This window comes from Lissotriton helveticus, chromosome 6 (genome assembly GCF_964261635.1).
Source record: "Lissotriton helveticus chromosome 6, aLisHel1.1, whole genome shotgun sequence".
NCBI lineage: Eukaryota > Metazoa > Chordata > Amphibia > Caudata > Salamandridae > Lissotriton > Lissotriton helveticus.
In genome coordinates this window covers 32,258,449-32,277,802 of record NC_136067.1, presented here as the reverse complement: position 1 = coordinate 32,277,802, position 19,354 = coordinate 32,258,449, and the positions used below count along the sequence as shown (strand labels likewise).

At 46.2% G+C, this 19,354-nt stretch overlaps 1 protein-coding gene across 6 annotated transcripts in view; it reads left to right on the top strand.

The window, feature by feature from the left end:
- SLC29A1 (solute carrier family 29 member 1 (Augustine blood group)) overlaps positions 1-19,354 on the top strand; it is a 471,283-nt gene that overhangs the window by 264,482 nt on the left and 187,447 nt on the right. Inside the window, exon 1 of one of the 6 annotated variants that reach the window (XM_078647308.1) lies at positions 14,747-14,840. The exons of 4 other annotated variants lie outside the window; for them this stretch is intronic. The gene's annotated coding sequence lies outside the window, so the exon portion shown is untranslated. Of the gene's footprint in view, positions 1-14,746; positions 14,841-14,861; positions 16,263-19,354 lie in introns of those variants that run through there. One more of the 6 variants, XM_078647309.1, reaches the window with a different exon arrangement.

The following is a 19,354-nucleotide window of genomic DNA, read 5'->3' as shown; positions in this document are numbered from 1 at the left end:
GCAGTGATATCCCGTCTTAAGTCCTTTAAATCTCCAGGCCCGGAGGGATACTCAGCTGGTTTCTATAAATCATTCTGTCATCTGCTAACCCCTATCCTGACCAGATTGGTTAATACCTTTGCAGGACCTGGAAAGATCCCTTAAAATATGCTAGCGGCGTCCATCATAGTAGTAACTAAGCCAGGAAAGGACAAGCAATCATGCAGCTCCTATCGCCCCATACCTTTGCAGAGTATAGATGTGAAGCTCTTTACTAGCATTCTTGCAGCGCGCCTAGGCCTCCTGATGCCGGACATTATAGATCTCGACCATGCCGGATTTATTCAAAACTGGCAAAGTAGTGATAACACAAAAGGTATATTACATCTAATCGACAAAGCACATCAAACGACCATCGAAGTTCTTCTCCGAACAGTGGATGCCGTAAAACCATTTGATCGCCTACACTGACAATATATGGAAGAGACGTTCTCCCATTTCGGCATAGGAGATTGATATCTGGCCTGGGTAGCTAGCTGCTAAAGCTCTCCCACAGCCATAGTTAGGATAAACTGTACCTCGTCTCGCCCCTTTCCCATATGCTGTGGTACTAGGTAAGGATGTCCTCTTTCTCCTCTTTTATTTGCCTCCTATGTGGAGCCGATGACTCAAGGGATTAGGGACAACCCAGATATTAGCGGCATCCAGTCGGAGGAGAGAGGCATTTGATTAGTCTATATGCGGATGACATCCTAGCTTCCTTAGATAAACGAGGCATAGCATTGCCAGCCTCCGTCAGAGAACTAACCGCCTTTGGTTTAGCTTCAGGGTTCCAAATAAATATGGGTAAATCACAGGCCCTTGCATTGGCGACCATACGGTATCACTTACCAGCACTTGAAAACCGATTCCCGGTAAAATGGACCACGTCCTTGATGCCCTACCTGGGGATCCATCTTACCTCCACGATTGCACAAACCCTAACGCTAAATTATACTAAGTTACTCAGACAAATTAGAGACGATCTTAACAGCTAGAAGTGGCACCGCCTATCTCCACTCGGATGAATTGCAGCTTTTAAGATGTCAATTTTACCAAAGGCACTCTTTATATTAGACGCTACCGGTCTCTCCCCCCAGGGGAACAATTATTACGATCCACAATTGCGTGTACACTACAATCTCCCAGAAAAGGAAAGGTTATGCTACCTCCTGATATGACATTGGCTACCAACCTACCCACAGTTCGCAGACAGCTAACATGATTAAAAAAAATGGCTGGTTTCACAACACACAGACCAGCATCTGATCTCCAAACTATACGTATTCTTGCGACTGCCTGAATCACTACATCCAACACCCAGCCAGCGGCGGTGGGCGAAAGAACTCGGAAGGGAATTATCTGCTAAGGAAACCGAGCACACCTTGTATCGAGGTAGCACCCAAGATAGCTACCTACTGGTATCTGACCCCAGAACGCCTTCACAAAGGGAATCCGGGGCGTAGCCCTAACTGCTGGCGGGGTTGTGGATCGATAGGTACACTGGTACACTTGCTTTGGGAGTGCCCAAATCTAGCCGAATACTGGAATTGAATTTTGGATGAGGTAGATGCACATTTTGATACACAGATTACTCTGTTCCCGGCATACACGGTTCTAGCACTACCAAATCCCTTAACCTACCCACCCAAATCTCGTAAGGTGAGGCAGATGGGACTGGCAATGGGAGCCATACTCCAGAATATTCTCATTCATTGGGAACTTCTAATTTTCCCACACACTTAGGTTGGGTCCATAGAGTGTGGTACATCTTGGGGATGGAGAGGATGTCTGTCACTCGTTCAACTACTAAATCCACTTTCTGTGAGATGTGGCTACCATTCCTCGCCCTCCTACACATTACATTTAGAGAATTTACCTGCCCAAAATACCTACACATTCTCAGGCTAGCGGAAGCAGAAAAGGTCTTGTCACAGACAGGGGTTCACTAATTATCCCCCACCTTACCACTGTCAGGCATTATATCTCACTTGAGAGAACTGGGAGGGAGGGAGGAAGGAAGGATATGTTTTTCCTTTTTTTGTGTGTTCTTCGTTGTGTATGGGAAAATCCACATGAGAAGCAATGCGACGCTCAAGGCGGGGAGTACATAGAGGATCTGTGTAAGTCGCATAACTGATGTCTTGCTATGCTTTGACATGTGACAATAAAAGATTGAAACCATAAAATGATTATCCTACCACCTACATTGATACAAAAGATACAATGGATGCATGGACCAATCCTAACACCACATTAAAAACAGTCAACATATTCATTGTGGAGTAACAAGCAAACCTGCCCCGCAAGTCTCATGTAGTACATGTTACGGTTATATCAAAACACATCCAACCAATCATTCTCAATATTTGATATACCAGTCATAAGAGATTTTATAGCATATATCATCAAAAGGGAGTGATAACAGAGTCCATTGATCAGAAAGTAAATGTACCCAAGATCCAGGTTTTTCGTATCACTTTAGTTTTGTAGCCCCGCTACACGAAGTTTGCAGTGCCTTTCGCAGACAGCCAAAATTCAAAGAGTGAGTTTGGTTGTGATTGGATGTCTTCATTGCCTATCTTCGTTCCCTGCTCTTTGGTGCTTTCCTCCGTATTCTTCTTTTTCTCCTGTACGTTGACCACTTATTGTTTACCCTTGCTTTTGATAGGCTAGTTTGTATCCTTGCATTGAAATATATTTTTTCTTTTTTTGCTATTTATTTATTTCTCTGCTCATGCATGACTTGTTCCTCACTCCCATCCCCTATGTCCTCCTCCTCCTTTTTGCTTTCCTTTATTTTCATACTTACTAACGGTGGGACACTGCACATTTCCCCGCTCCCTTATCCACTCCCGAGGCTGTTTATGCCCTCCACCCCATGTTGCTTTTTATCATTGCCTTTAAGCTCTAAAGCTTTTCTTCCCTTCTTAGCCTCTTCCCCTCTGCTTTTCTCTAACACATCCACCCACCCTCTCCCGCCTGCTATTAGCTTTGTCAATGCCAGATGCTTTTAAAAGGGGCCTCGGTAGAGCCAGCAGCGGCGACTGGCAACCTCGAAGGTCTATTTTGTAATCCTTTACAGATGGCTGCCACGTGGTGTACCACAACTTGGCATGACCCATGATCTTGAAATTGTAGAATATGTTTACCTACTTTCTATTTTTATTCATGAATTCAGGCCAAACCATGTTGGATTTTAACTATTTATTGGATCTCGTTTGCTCTAAGAAATGTTGGTAAGCGGTGCTAAGAAAACTGTAAACCCATACCTGGAGGATGCTTAGCACAAGATCAAAATGGGTTACAGGTGCCAGGATATTTGCCATCAAGTAGCCCTTACAGCCATTTCCAGCAGATTAGCCTGTGACCCGAGAGAGAATGCCCACTGCTGCACACCTATTCAAACAAGATGAGTTGCATGGCCAAATCCCCACAGCCTTTGCCTGTGCTGGTGGAGAAGAAAAGGCCCAATGACAGCCCCTAAATGCTGAGGTCGTCTATCCAATCTACAAAACCAATTAAGAAATTTTGGACGCTTGCCATCACAAAGGAAAACATAGTAGCAGTTCACTTTAAATATGTAATTGCCAAGGAATTCCACCAATTCAACAGAAATATGCACTTTAGAATAATTGGTCCTTGCCAACTCGTTAAATGTGGGCGGTCAGATCACAGTCCTGTGTCCTCATTAAATGTGGGCGGTCAGATCACAGATCTGTGTCCTCGTTAAATGTGGGCGGTCAGATCACAGTCCTGTGTCCTTGTTAAATGTGGGCGGTCAGATCACAGTCCTGTGTCCTCGTTAAATGTGGGCGGTCAGATCACAGTCCTGTGTCCTCGTTAAATGTGGGCGGTCAGATCACAGTCCTGTGTCCTCGTTAAATGTGGGCGGTCAGATCACAGTCCTGTGTCCTCGTTAAATGTGGGCAGTCAGATCACAGTCCTGTGTCCTCGTTAAATGTGGGCGGTCAGATCACAGTCCTGTGTCCTCGTTAAATGTGGGCGGTCAGATCACAGTCCTGTGTCCTCGTTAAATGTGGGCGGTCAGATCACAGTCCTGTGTCCTCGTTAAATGTGGGCGGTCAGATCACAGTCCTGTGTCCTCGTTAAATGTGGGCGGTCAGATCACAGTCCTGTGTCCTCGTTAAATGTGGGCGGTCAGATCACAGTCCTGTGTCCTCGTTAAATGTGGGCGGTCAGATCACAGTCCTGTGTCCTCGTTAAATGTGGGTGGTCAGATCACAGTCCTGTGTCCTCGTTAAATGTGGGCGGTCAGATCACTTGTTACGCATGCAACTAAATGCTGGTGTCAGGGGCAGGACACCATGGCTGCCTCTCCTGAAGGAGTAGGAAGTATACGCCAAGACCAGGGAATAGACTTTGCTGTTTCACCAGGAAAAGAGAAGAAGGAAGACTGTCCGGCATGCAAAGAACTTGCTTTAATTCAGGACACAGCTCCAGGTCAGCTCTCCGCTGTTGCTATTGTGAGGAGCGTTGATTTGAGGAGACTGGAGGCTTGCCAATGCTGACCAGAGATGGTGATCACGGCGCACTGCAGACCATCAAGAAAGCGTGAGCTTGAGCGGACAGCAATGCACCTGCTTGAGGACTCTCTCCCACAATCATCCTTGTAGTTTGTATGTCACCTCCAAATTCAAGCCAGTGGTGTCCCTTCCCTTGAGGTCCGTAAGGCTGCTGGACCCAAGAGCTACGGCACTTGACCCACCATCGTGCCGGCCTGAAACCAGGCGTCCTCAGAGCAGTGGTGTATTAATGTCTTTTCCTCCTGTGTCACTTCAGCTGCGCTGCCACATTCTTACTTCTGCCCTCAACATCCTGCCAAATTAATCTTCCTTTTGGCTATCATTTCTACCACCGCACACCCTATGACTCACTGCTTACATCCTGGTGCTGCTACTCATGTCCTATCCCAACCACTCACAGTGTGTGACTGTACCAAAAGCGAACAAGCAATCCACTGTTTGCACGGCAACTGCAACTGTTATGTTATTTTATTTTTATATAGCGCAAATTACCACTGGTCTCTAAGCGCTTAAAGAAGGAGCAGGGCCCTGCATGACTGCAGGACGGAGGATTAAACAGATGTCAGTGTTTCTCTGAACAGGTGGGTTTTTAACAACTTTCTAAAGGGGAGCAGGGCTGATTCCCTGCGCAAGGACTCAGGTAGGTCGTTCCAGATCCTCCTGTTGGCTGCCAAAGAGATGGGTCACCGCTCCACACACAAGGAGTCGTGCCAAAGCCTCACGGTCCACCCCCTCGCCCAATAACTGAGCACGACTATAGCAGCAAGCATTATTATATTTTTAATGAAGGGGCTGCAATTGTCTAGTGTTTGTTTTGGCTGTATTTTTAGAGTAACTTGGAGACAAGGCACACAGTGTTTACAAGAGTTGGCACACTGTGTAAACGGGAGGGCAGGTTCCAGATTTCATGTATAGGCTTCTAATGCCATATGTCACAGTGAAGAAGACGCAAATGTTTCCTATGAACATGTGTGGGACTTATGTGGGGCTGGTGTTTTGTTGCTCAAATTCAGCTATAAGTGTCATTAGTAGGGTCCCTGAGATTGTGTGTTTTTGTGGATGTGTTTTTTTCTTCATAAGTATGGATTTGTTGCATTTGCCACTTATAATATATCATCTACTGCATCATCTGCAGATTTTAACAAAAAAATAGTTTCTGGCTCAAATAGATCAAAAATGACTCAAAACGCAGTGACACGTTGCCGCAGAGTGGCTGGCACTTTGCAAAGGCTGACTTCCGCTTTTTGTTGAATATTGTTTTACTAGGGTGTTAAACTTACCTTGACGTCATTGTCATCTCCTCTCCAGCACTGGTCTCTGACCATCCCCCATCTCTGGCTTATCTCCCTTGTCTTCCTGCTAGACGTGAGCCATGTATTCACAATTGTTACTATTGCACCGTACATTTTTACTCAAAATGGCCATTGTCATCTGATGTTAAATCAATAAAAAAATACTTATTTAAAAAAAAAATAGGGTGTTACACTTGTCCCCCTTCGTCCAGTGTTAAGCTGTGAAAAATTACAAAATAAGGAAGTAATAATGTCAAAATGTGCTGCAAATTTTGCCTTTTCTTGTCTAATAATTTTGTCATCCTGCAGCATAATTTGGTCCTCCCCCGCCGCATAATTCCAGTGGCGCTGGTGGCTGGTGTGATGACTTTAGTAAGGCCTACGTATGGTGACCCCTTTTGCCCGGGTTGGCTTGTTCTGTAGTATGATGGTGAGAACCAAGGTAGCAGATGGGTGTATTGTGATACTGACAGACTTTGGGTGGAGTATTGTGTAGGTGTTTTTAAGGTGTGATGAGGAAATATGAGTATTTAGGGGTGATAGACTTTAGGGGGGTCTAATATAGTGAGGCGTAATGTGGTGTACTGTTGACCACAAATGGTGGGTGTCATTGAGGTGTTACAGTTAAGAGATGGTGGAGGGGTTCTAAGGAAAAGTTCCAAGAGGAAGGGTGGTTAGTGTGTGTTTAAACACACGATTATTAGTGTTTTAAGGGATGTGAAATGTATGGAGTATTGTCTGGTGCTTGCATAAGTTTGCCCTTTTTTGACGGCATATGTACGCTTTTTGGCACATGCATTTTGATAGGGTGTGTTGTTATGTTATATGGATTTGTAAAGCACGACTAATCACCCGAGGGGTATCCAGGTGCTGGAACAGTTGTTATAAGCGAAAATGTTCTTGTTGGTTCGATGTACTGGAGGGTCATGGTGAGGCTGCAGTAGATCAGCAGGGTGCGGGTTGTTTAACTAGGGAGCTTGCATTGGGTGGTAGGTCGGCGAAGTATGAGTGATATGACACTTGTTGGTTTATAAGACTAATATAGGATTATGTCCGCGGAGCTTCGCTCTTTGGTGTTTCATGTGAAAAATAGTTAGGCCTTGACTTTTCTGTACATGAGGTGTTAGCCTTTTGACATGTGCTAGTAACTGACATACTGAATTGCTGAAGAAGGGTTCTCGGTGGAGGCAAATTTGCATGAAAATTGGTTGCGCTGCTACATTTCTGTATGTCTGGCTCAGGGCATAATAATAAGAGATGAAGAGGGTTTTTGTTGGTGCGTAGAACTTCTGAGGCAGAGTCCAGGTTGAGGGGTTCAGTGTGCAGTTAGCATTATTGTTGTTGAAGTTGACTGGATGACAAATGGTGTGACTTGCCTGACATGCTGGATATGGGAGTATATGTTGCTGTAGTGTTACCAGAGTTGTGGCAAATGTTTTGATTGTGTTTTGCACAGAGTTTTGGTGGGTTGTGTGACCGTACAATGAGTCAGCAAGATGTGGGATTTTTTTTGTGAGAACCTTTTTGGGATTGCTTGTGGAATGTATGTTAAGTGGAGTTTACGAGTAAGAGTTTAAGAAGGCTTTGTTATTTACTTTTGTAGATGGTCTCAAGAGGGTCTGGCATTGTATTTTTGGATGCATTGAGATGGGATTTGAGAGGTGTGTGTGCATCTTTTTTAAGGATTGCATAACGTTGAAGTGAAAACAGAGTTAAGCAGTTTTGGATGACGAAGGTAGCGGGGGTGTTGCTGGGAGGTAGGGGTTATGGAGGGGGTTGTGTTTGATGGTATGGATGTATGTAAATGTAAATGTTTTTGAGCTTGTAAAGTGCACTGCTACCCGTCCATAGGTCTCCTGGTGCTGTATAACTCTGGGGAACCCGTCCTGGCTTTCCCCTTGCTGGGAGTCCCCAAGGTGGAGCCAGGCATCCCCGGAATTGGTGGGGCCGTTGTGGAGATTAGGCAAGCTAATTCCCAGAGTTGCCGAGTGGAACCCCTGATTAGAGTAAGCACCGAAGCGAGAATTATCGAGTCCGCTGACCAAGGTCCACGACCCTGCCGCGTCGGGAATTGAACCCTGGTCCCAGGCCGACTTCTGCTCTCGGGCCTGCCGCCTCTAACCAGTGAGCCACACTACTCCACATGTATGATTGAGGCATTTGAGCTATGTCTGTTCGATTTGAGTGGCTCTGTAGTGCTCCTTTTTAAACGTTTCCGTTACGAATTCTTGTACGAGTAGAGTTTGCTGCTGTCTAGGATAAGGCTGTAGATTTGTTGTGTTGGTTTGACTGTGTGCGCCTGAGAGGTGTGGGGGAGTGTGCTTTGTAGGTGATCTGTATCTGGTGTTAGTGGTGTACTGTTTATCTTGCTTTTTAGGTCTCGCCTGGCGCTGCTCGCCGGGTGAGAGATTTTGTAAAAAATCAGATTTGAGAAGGACTTGAAGCCCCGCCCCTCATTTTCATTGGCTGGCGTCACTGCTTATGCTAAACGGTGGCCTGCCATTGGAAATGGGGTTTTGTAGCCGCTGCCCTTTCTCCTTTTCGTCCGGTCGATCCGGACAGGTTCGTCTGCTTTGCAGCTGTCGCAAAGAAATTTCTTATCTTTATGTGGGCCATCTGTTTCCACTCAGCTATTTTTGCACAGCGCTTTCACTTACAGTGAAAGCACAATGCAAATATAAACAAGCAGCTGAGTGAAAACAGATGGCGAGCGCTTGTTCTAGTTGTTTCACCGCCTGTATTTTACTCTTTATTTCTGTCAAACTAACCGCTCTGTGTCCTTGGATTAATTAGTCAGCGTCCTGTCCAAAAGCCCAGCTTATGTACTTTGACAGTGTGCACAACGTGTGATCGTAGTCGTTTTGCTCCATGAACAGCTTGTGTGATTTCCAAAGATGTGCCTGAGCTCTACTGAGAACAAATATATAAGATGCGTCAAACTTGTTTATAGGCCATTAATTTAACCACAGTCAGGCAAAGTAAAGGATCAGAGTATTACAGCGAATAACTAGTTATGTACGCTGCTTAAAATAATAATTAATAAAATAATGGCTTTATCAACAGTAACAACAAAGTGTACACCGAGGCTTTACGTGCACGAATGAAAGTAAATTGGAAAGAAATGCGGTGTAGAAGCATCTCATTACATCTAGACTTGAAGCACCATGGTCTTGTGTTGTGGTTACTGAAGCATTACAGTAGCATGAATGGAAACATTATGGCATGTTTCACACATTGACTACCAGATTCGGCTCGCTGTCACTGCTGTTGTGAAAGCCAGGCTCCTGTAGGACTGTGGCTACATTCTTTTGAAAACTACCTCCTCCAAGCCACTACTAACTCATTTATTACACCGCTAGCACTTTGATTCTTTCTCCGAGCACTTTCAGCTGGAAGCTACAGAAAAATGTACAGGGGTTAAAATTGTTAATTTTCAAATGCTGTTGTCTTCCAACATTTCGAAGAAATCTGTTGTAGCAATAAAAACCAATGCCGGTGTGAGTCTCGTGCAAAGCTGAGCGGTAACAACGTCCCTGTAAATACTTATACTGTCAGATGCATTTTTACGAGCTCGTAATCAGTGGCATCTCGTAAAATGGTGCCTCCTCACCCCGCAGAGGTTTATGGGAAGCCCCTGGTCTCCCATATTTGACAGATATTCTTTAGCCTGAGGATAAATTGGGACCCCCTGGAGTGCTCGGATGGAGGGAGGGGCGGTGGTCCCCATGCACCGCAGAGGTTGCAGGGCCCCTTGTGACGCTCCAGTTCGTAATTAGTGCGTCATTCTAATTCACGCACATTGAATTGAAATAATGACGTAACACTGCATGTTTTTATGCTTTTGAGGCTTTTAGAATTTTAGATTTTTACACATGTGATTTTCACTAGCTTTTACCTATTGCAAAACCTACAGAGTGAGTTATATATATATATCGGTTATAATTGCAGTTTAGGCACAAGACTCTGGATGCCTCAAAATGGAGATTTGTGTGGGTAAGAGGAATGACAGCCCTGATCTTTTATCGAAAAAGGTCACTGGGTATTGATTTTAATTATTATCAAACTTACATTGAAACCATTTCTTTTTGTGTTCACCTCTTCAAGGTATCATTTGCCACCACAATGTATTTTTTCCTGCTAGTCCTATTCTCAGAAACTGCATCACATTTCCAAAATAATTATCATCAAAGATAAGTTCTTATTGAATAATTGGACAGGCTCCTGCTTGTTTAGTGTAGTCAATACATGAAGTTTTCTCAAAATAGATAGGACGTTGGTGCAAAAATGAAGGACAAATTCCAGCACAAACGGAGCATTTGTGTGAAAAATATCAAGCAAAAAGTTTGAGGTATGATGTCTGCTGGCAAGCGATGTTTTGCGTCGGCGCAACCATCTCACTTTGTGAATCTATGAAACTGGTCTCCTTGTATAGCATTATTTAGAAGTTGCGTTGACTTAGCTCTTTACAGCTATTACAATGTGCAAGAGAGCTTTAGCGGATGGTCCTTCTCTGGACCGCTTTCTACGTGTCCACCTACGCGCCACATCTCAGTGTCTGGCACCTCTTTAAGTATCACATTCCCTGAATTCGTACACTCAAGGCAAGGCAGACCCCACGTTTCCGTGGGCGCACTCTCGGTGCCTGGGACCCCTCTAAAAGTGGACTGAAGCTTTTATGAGATGCACCCCTGTCCCTTCGTGTGACCATTCAGTGCCCATCATTCTCTCGGAAGCCGGTCTCCAGTTATGCACACACCGCCTGTCACCCATATTATATACCTTCTCCTATGTCCCTCTGCATGCACACAGACTCTGGAACTTCTCGATTCTCCTCCCTTTGACCTTTTGTGTGCACCCATTCAGTACGTGGTACCTCTCCAGGCTCCCCTTCCCCTCATTGGACACACTGTTCGCTGGGACCCCTATCTCCTCCTACAGTGTCTCCACGCATGCACACTGTATTTGGCACCTTTATTGCCATCCATCCCTCTACATGCACCAATCTGCGGGCAGAAAGTGCCTGGCACCTCTCTCGATCACATCACCCTTCGTACACTGTTTGTCTTTGCTCTGTACCTGCTGTGTGTTTTCGCTGCTGTTTTGGTGCGCATTAGGTTTTGTTTCTCTGCGCCTGGGTCCATTCATCTGCATTTACCCAGTATCTGCGGGGTTCGAATGGGGTGAAGATTTTCTGTGTGACTGACTGTGTGCACTCTGTATCTGTACTGCGTGTTTGTCTGCAGCCATAGACCACGGGTGAGTCTAGACCCCACAAGTTTAAACAAGCATTTGCAATGCAATAGGTATCGCATTTACGCAAGTTTAATGTATTGGCACTGTAAATGACAAGGCCTTATTTTTATGTTTAAAAAAACAAAAATAATAGGCTTTGTCATTTACAATGCCAATAGCTTAAACTTGTGTAAATGTGAGACCTATGGCATTGCAAATGCTTGTTAAAATAGGTTGTGGTTACTGTATTATTAGGGTGAAGATGTGAAAGCTGGCTGTGATGTTTTTATGCTATACGTTATATGAATGTTGCCTTTCCAATGTGTGGCTGACAGATAGCAGCTGTGTATGCTGGAAGCAATGGCTGGTATTATAAAGGTTGCTAGGTGGAAGTGTAGCGTTCCGTGGCGTTATAAGTAGTTTCGAGGTTACAGGCCATTGTTGGATACGTGTGGAATGCTTGTCCTGCGGATATACTGGGTAGGTGCGGCGTGTGGAGTATAGGAGGGGTTACGAGGTGTTGGTGGTTGGGCGTGTCCACCAAGGAGTTTCATTTATTTATTTATGCGTTTTTATATAGCGCAGACTTTACCCGAAGGTGTCAGAGCGCTTCACAATAGGAACAGAACTGATACATGAGAACATTACAAGTGAACAAATTACAAAAGCAAATGTTAAGTTACATGAGGCAAAAGTGGCAATCGTGAGCGAACAAAATACAAGAGGAGCAAACGGTGCATTACAGGAGGAAAAAGTGACGTGTGCAGGTTACAAAAAGTGTACAAAGTACAAGTAGAGGTATAATACTGCAATAAATGGCAGACACTCAAACACAAGGTTACGTAGGCAGTTGTGGCACTTGTGCAAGTATCAAAAGCAAACAAAATGTGAGAGGTAGCAAACAATGTGTTACAAGACAAAAGTGGTGTGTGCATGTTACAAAAGAGTACCAGACACAGGTAGAGGGATAATACTGCAATAAATGGAGGACTCTCAAACACAAGAGCAAACATTTCATCCTCACAGGCCTGGGAGTGTATTTCCACGCGCGTGTGCTCTGTCGTTTTCTTCTTCCCATTGACAGAGCTGCCTCTCAGGCCAGTCTGCACGGTGGGGCCGCTTCAGAGGCTCAAGCTCGGGGCCTCTTGTGAAGAATGTACCTATGGCAGGAAGTCAATGGGCCATTCTCAGAAATTAGAAGTTTGACGGTGACAATGAGTTGAAAATGAGTGCACGCTTTGTAAACTTACCTAACAGCAGGGTACCTGCAGCCTCCACCAAAGCAACAGAAATAAATCAACGCCTGAGACACCCTGGGCTGCTTCTGACCTCCCAGGGCCTTCTACCCCGGAGCCCCCATCCCTAGGCCTCATCCCACGGGCCTCCATCTCTTCCCCGGCCTCCTCCGTCTCACCCCCGCGGCGCCTCCAGTCCCACCTGCAGGGCTCGAGGCCAGACATGCCAACCCTCCCGATTCAAGAGGGAGACTACCGATTTCAAGGCTAGTCTCCCGCCTCCCGATTTAAGCATCCAGAAACCCGATTCCACAGGGATTACACAATGAACTGCTTCTGGTGCTTAATATAACTCAAAGTTGAGCTAAACGGAGAGCTCAAAGTTACGTTGGCTCTCCACATTTGTTTTCCTCCCCACATCCCGTAGTTGTGAATATATTCTTGCCTGAGCCAGGCCAAAAGCTATTGGTATAGAAGTGAGCTTGGGCTGGCCCAGGGTTCAGGACTCCAGAAACAAATGTATTTTCCTGCAGCCTCCGAGTCCTAAAAGGCTCGGCGGCGTCCCCTGCTCCATGTTGTTAATTGAGAAGTGTGTGAAGGCTACGGCGGAGGTTTTGTGTTTTCCGATGTTGCACGGGAGGCGAGGGCAGGCCGCTGTGTACCGGCTCTGGTTAACCCCTTGCAGGCTGCGGCCTCCTTCACAAATGAGGGTGCATCGTTAACAAACCTGACAATTGTAACTCTTTTTTACATCTTTCAAAGTTAAACTAATAATGATAACCAATCAAAAACCTTTATATTAACATAAAGTGCCAATGATACATTATAAGATGTGAGCTAAATAATAACAGAGAAATAAAAAAAAACTTATAAACAATATTACAAATACCATGTTTCCAACAAAAAAATATTACAAGTAGCACGTTCACAGCCCTAGTATTGTTTCTGTTTTTTGTAGGATTTTACCAGTGGTTGTCACTCTGACGTCAATGAACGATCGTGTGAACATTGTGTTGACTCATTGGTAGCTCTTCCAGTCTACCACCTCCGAATATTACACCGGAGAGATGAGTCACAGCACTTCAGGTGGGTGCTTTTTGCCCCAGCCTGGGTAACGCACAAAAAGAACACACCTGCGCACAAACAAAGTAGTAGCGAGGAGTAGATTTTTCTTAAATATGCAGATTGTGCGATAAACTGGGAATGGCGCATTTGTACCGTACAAAAATAGGGCTCCTTATGCACAAAGGATGCAGCTACATTTGTTTCCTTCCCATGCCCCAAAGCAGTCTGTCGCAACATTCCCTCTCAAACAATCATTGGGGCATGCAGGTGAAACTTTCAATCACGGAAAACACGGTAAAAGAAAAGTTACTACAGACATTGGCCCTGATTACAGAAAATAACAGTTCTTCGGGACTTTACTGTTTTTCCTTCTGCTAGCGTACTCTACCTGCTCGGAAGGGCATCAACTACAGAAATGCTACTGTGCTGGGATAGGTGGTTTTATTGGGGGTGTTTCAGCGCAACACTGGTACTGCTCCGACCATCTTGTAGAAGAGTCCGTGGGTTGATCCCTACCGACAAAATCAGTCTGGGGCCCCTCAGATAATGCCGAGTATCCAGGAGACGTAGTGGTTCTCTTCAGCAACCCAATGCAAAGAACTGATGCTACCCTCATTACTGACTGCTGCATAATGTGTGGTAGTAGTGCACTTTTGGCAATGTCTGTCTGCTGCATAATGTGTGGTAGTGCACCTTTGGCAATGTCTGCCTGCTGCATAATGTGTGGTAGTGCACCTTTGGCAATGTCTGCCTGCTGCATAATGTGTTGTAATGCACTTCTGGCAGTGAATGTCTTCTGTATAACGTGTGATCACACACATTCTGCAGTGCCTGTCTCCTGTGTAATGGATGGTAGTGTACTTTCAGCAGACTTTTCATGCATTGATGAAATTAATACATATGACTCTCTTCCTGGAAGAGAGCATGCTACATTCTACTTACAGGTGTATGTATGACCTATTTCTATAAAACAGAAGTTATTTCTTGAAGATGGTAAAAAAACATCTCTCCCAGTTACTCCTGCGATCCATTTTGTGTTACGCCTGACCCGCTTCGTGTTACGCGCTATTCAGGTCTTTGCACCCACGCATATTTCTCCCTCTTATCGAAGTTGAAATGTTGGCATGTATGCTCGAGGCCCAGCCCCGGGGCCTCCATCCCTAGGCCTCCCGTGGGCCTCCTCCATCTCTCCTCCACCCTCCCACGGGCCTCCATCTCTTCCCCGGCCTCCCCGGGCCTCCTCCCCCCTCCAGTCCCGCCTGCAGGCCCTGCGGCCCCTCGGCCCGGCTCCGGCTCCCTCTCAGCCTCTCCCTTCACAGGTGTTTCTAAGATGGCGGCCGCGGCGCTTCCGCTTCCGGGTCAGAGGGCGCGCCGGGCCCACACTGCCTTAATTCCAGCCTCATGCCCCGGAGAGAGAAAGGAGCCAATCAGCGCCGCCCTGGAGGGGACAGGTGAGCCCTAGAGGGGGCCGAGGGGCCCTCAACCTCCCTACAGGCAGGGCCCGCCCCCTGGAGCTGGGCTGGGGCCCTGGGGCCTTCAGGGACGCAGCCAGGGGCCCCAAGGCCCTCCTGCTACAGCCAGGGGCCCCAAGCACCCCCTGCTACAGCCAGGGCCCCCTCCTGCTCCTGGGGTCCCTGAGGCCACAGCCAGGGGCCCCAAGTACCCCCTGCTACAGCCAGGAACCCCATACCCTTCCTGCACCTGGGTCCCTGAGGCCTCCAGGGCCACAACCAGGGACCCCAAGAACCCCCTGCTCTTGCCCCTCCTGCTCCTAGTGTCCCAGGGACCCCCAGGGCCACAGCCAGGGACCCTAAGCACCTCCTGCTCCTGTCCCTCCTGCTCCTGGGGCCTTCGGGGCCACAGCAAGGGACTCCAAGCCCCTCCTGCTCCTGTACCTCCTGCTCCTAGGGGCCCAGGGGGCCACAGGGCCACAGCCAGGGATCACAGGGCCACAGCCAGGTACCCCATGCCCCTCCTGCACCTGGGTCCCTGAGGCCTCCAGGGCCACAAACAGGGACCCCAAATCCCTCCTGCTCCTGGGGAACCTGGGGCCTCCAGGGCCACAGCCAGGGACCCCAAGCCCCTCCTGCCCCTCCTGCTCCTAGGCTCCATGGGGCCCCCAAGACCACAGCCAGGGACCCAAAGCCCCTCCTGCTCCTAGGGTCCCAGGGACCTCCAGGGCCACAGCCAGGGACCCCAAGCACCCCCTGCTCCTGCTGCTCCTGTCCCTCCTGCTCCTAGGGTCCCAGGGACCTCCAGGGCCACAGCCAGGGACCCCAGGGACACCATGCCCCTCCTGCACCAGGGGTCCGAGGCCTCCAGGGCCACAGCCAGGGACCCCTAGCCCCTCCTGCTCCTGGGGCCTCCAGGGCCACAGCCAGGGACCCCTAGCCCCTCCTGCTCCTGGGGCCTCCAGGGCCACAGCCAGGGACCCCAAGTCCGCCCCCTCCTGGGGTCTGAAGCATCAGTGTATGGGAGGGAGGATTGTACCCAACTCTGGAAGGGGGGCTGAAGCAGGGTCAGTCACTGACCAGGTCACTGATCTCCTCCAGCCCCTCTGGCTGAAGTTCACCACCCTCCCAAGTCAAAAGGAAGATCTTCATGGAGTCTGTCTGAAGTCACCTTATGACTCCAGCAGCTCTCTTTTAGTAATGGCCTGAGCAGGGCATCCCAGACCACCCTGCAGTATGTGCATAGGGCGAAATGCTTAAATTATGTGACTCCAGAGTCATCACAACATCTACTAGAGGATGGAGTTGTGATTACTTCACCTGAAAGTGTGTGATAATAGTTTACTACTCAAGGAACTCTAATTGACAACTTTAGTGGATTACTCTTGGAGAAATCTTCACCACACAGTTTTGAACACACAGGTAAGTGCCACGTAAGTAAGTACAGGGTATAGATTTTTATCACATATCCTTTGCCAGTTAGTACTTTTCCTCGCAGGTAAGTATTTTTTAAAATATAATTATAATTTTTTAAAGAGAAATAAAGGTGCATGTAGAGGTCAAGGGAAGTAAGGGTTTATTTTTAGAGTTTAGGGTGTGGGTAGTGATTAAGGGGGATAAGGGTGAATATCGGGTTTGGAACTTGGAAAAGGGAGGTAAGGGCAATTTTACGTAAGTTTACTTTTAGGATTCAGGTGACAGAGGTAAGGGTACCTTTAGTGTTTTTGGGTGTGTAGAGGTAAAGGGTGGTAACATTAATTTTAGGGTTTAGTGGTAGCTAGAGGTAAAATATATGTATGTAAAGAGGGTTCAAGGGTCTCCCCTAAAAAAAGTGTGTGTGTGTCTGTATACACACGCACACACATACACACACACACAATAATTACTCAGTGGTGTTCACCTCTGTGTAGTTCTACTTAGAACCTAGTTACTATAGGAAACAGATTTTCTATTTTGTTAATACCTTTGGCATTATTTGACAAATCTTCGCACATCTTTCCCTAAACAATATTCATCCCCTTCAGCTTCTCCCTGGAAGGAAGTTTTGGGGAGATCTGTCAAGCGGGCTGAGGAAAAAGAGTGGGGGTCAAAGCGCAATTTCTATAGGAATTTTTAAACATGGCTACAGTTTAATCAGCTGAACAGATGTGCATCAAATTTGCCAGAAAGCTAGATCTTCACCCAGAAAGTGTGCTTTTTATGATTTGGTGTAAATTCGTTCTGTAGTTTTTGAGAAATTAGAAATTAAGGTTAAGAATTTAAAGGTATCTGGGCAATTGGGTTTGTGGGACTCCTGTGGGAGCCCCACAGGCACGCAACCTTAAAAGTTAGAACAAGATTATTGGCTAAGCTGGATTTCTTTTCCTGTCTGCTGCTTTGCTCCCACTGGTACAACAGTCTTCTGCGAGTCCCAAGGGAGCTCGCACTCTTATCCGCTGCCCGCAAGCAGAAAACAATATTGCGGCTGCCATGCCAGGACTTCGGGATTACCCACCCCACCCTCCCTTGCCCTTTGCATAAAAAAGAAGGTATAAGGGGGTAGGGTAGAGCTACACTGACCCCCTAGACCTTGTATGGGCCCAAAAAAGAATAACTGTGGGTTGTTAGGGTCTTGCAGGACTATTGCAGGAGCAAGCACAACCCCCTTATTCCAGCAAGTGTTCTACAGGATATACAAATTTTTAAAAGCGAGTGGGTTCTCTACAGGGCAGGTCGGGCCCTGTGGCCAACTCCAAACCTCATACAACCAAAAGCTGTGCAGGGTGGAGTTGTCGGCCACATACGGATAGTTGGATGCGGGACCTGGCCTAGCTGGGGGAGTTTGGCCGTCCGCAAATGTTTGGGTATGGTAATAACCTATTACTTTACGTTAAAAAAACATTGCTGAAATTCACTGGGGAAAAAAACAAAGGTAAAAATGACGTTATAGTTAGATGAAAATGTAAGTTAAATCTAACATTTTAAACAAAAAAAAAACTAAAACTGAAATTCACCTGTTATACTTAAAGGAAGTAACTGTAACTTGTGCACTAACAGTTCACTGCTTATGACCTCTCATATGACCTCACATATTACATCACTCATGCCATGTTCTGTGATATCATTGAGAATTTCACTGATGATTTCTGACTTAATTAATGACATCACTGCATACGGCGAGTGCAAAAGTTATAGCTCCTTCTTTTAACTATAACTGGTGAATTTCAGTATTTTTTTTTAAAGTGTTACTTACATTTTCACCTAACTTTAAATTCACTCTTTAACCCTTGTTTTTTAATCTATTTATCTAGATATATATCCACAAAAATGCATGGTAAAGTTCCACGATGCAACATGATGTAAAGGTCCGCGCCATGTATTGTATGAGTGGTAATGACATCCGCTATAATGTCTGATATTCCTCCAGGATGATTGGACCAAAACTTCAGCATGAGTGTGGATTACTCTATGCTGAGTCTTTAACACCTTCAGGATGAGTGTGGACTGCTCTGGGAAGATTGTTTGGCAACTTCAGAAGAAGTACACATTACTCCACAGTGATTTTATGACTACTTCAGGAGCAGTGCATTTCTAGAGGCCAACATACACTTTATCCTCTTCATTCCAGATCTTCGATGTGCACCACCAGCACCGGCTGCCACACTCTCACTCATGTCAAAACTCTGGTTTTGGTCCTACCTTACAGTATCAACATTTGAGTTTCATCTATTCTTTACCCAGAAAAATAGTGTTGAAGGTATGGCTATTTGTGAGAAGGACAGGTGTCGATGAAGTTAAATGGTGAGATGGTGAATTCATGGTAAGAGGCACTGTGGTTGGTATTTTCTGGGAGACGATACTAGAACATGGTACAAGTAAACAACAGTGGGCCAGTGGAGCTGTGACTATAGATGGGGCCTGTAGTAACTGACTCATTGAAGCTGTGAGTGGCAAGTATAAGCAGGTGAGTAATGGAGGTAGGGACCCTGTGAGTGATTGTAGGTCAAAAATTGAAGTTTGGAGAAATTGGAAAATGTTAATAGGTGATCAGTTGATGGAAAAGTTTGAAGCGATTTAGTGTCAGCATAATAATAACTGCAGGCAAAGGAAGCTATGACAGTATGGAGGTGAATATGTGAGAGAGGCTAAATAAATGCAGAGTGAAGTTGTAACTGATGGGTATTTGCAGATGAGCATATGTTGAAAAGTTAACCTTGGAGGAACAGGGTCTAGGTAAGAGATTGCGGGTAAAGGAAGCTGTGAGGTTGTGGCTGTCTGCAACAGAAGGTTAGGGTAGCTATGAAAATAACAGAATAGCACTGGTTTGGTGTTTGAGGGCCAGGAACATTATGAGTAATCAAGTGTTTGTAGGTGGTTTACGGAGGTAAGGGAAGAGCAGTTTAGTGTCTGAGAAGTGGCTTGGTTTTTCAGTTGACGAATGTCGGTTGAGGGAAACTGTTAATGTCTGCAAATGACCTACTTATTGGTGAGAAGGCAGCTGCAAGCAAATTAACTCATGCAGGCGAGCGGTTGAG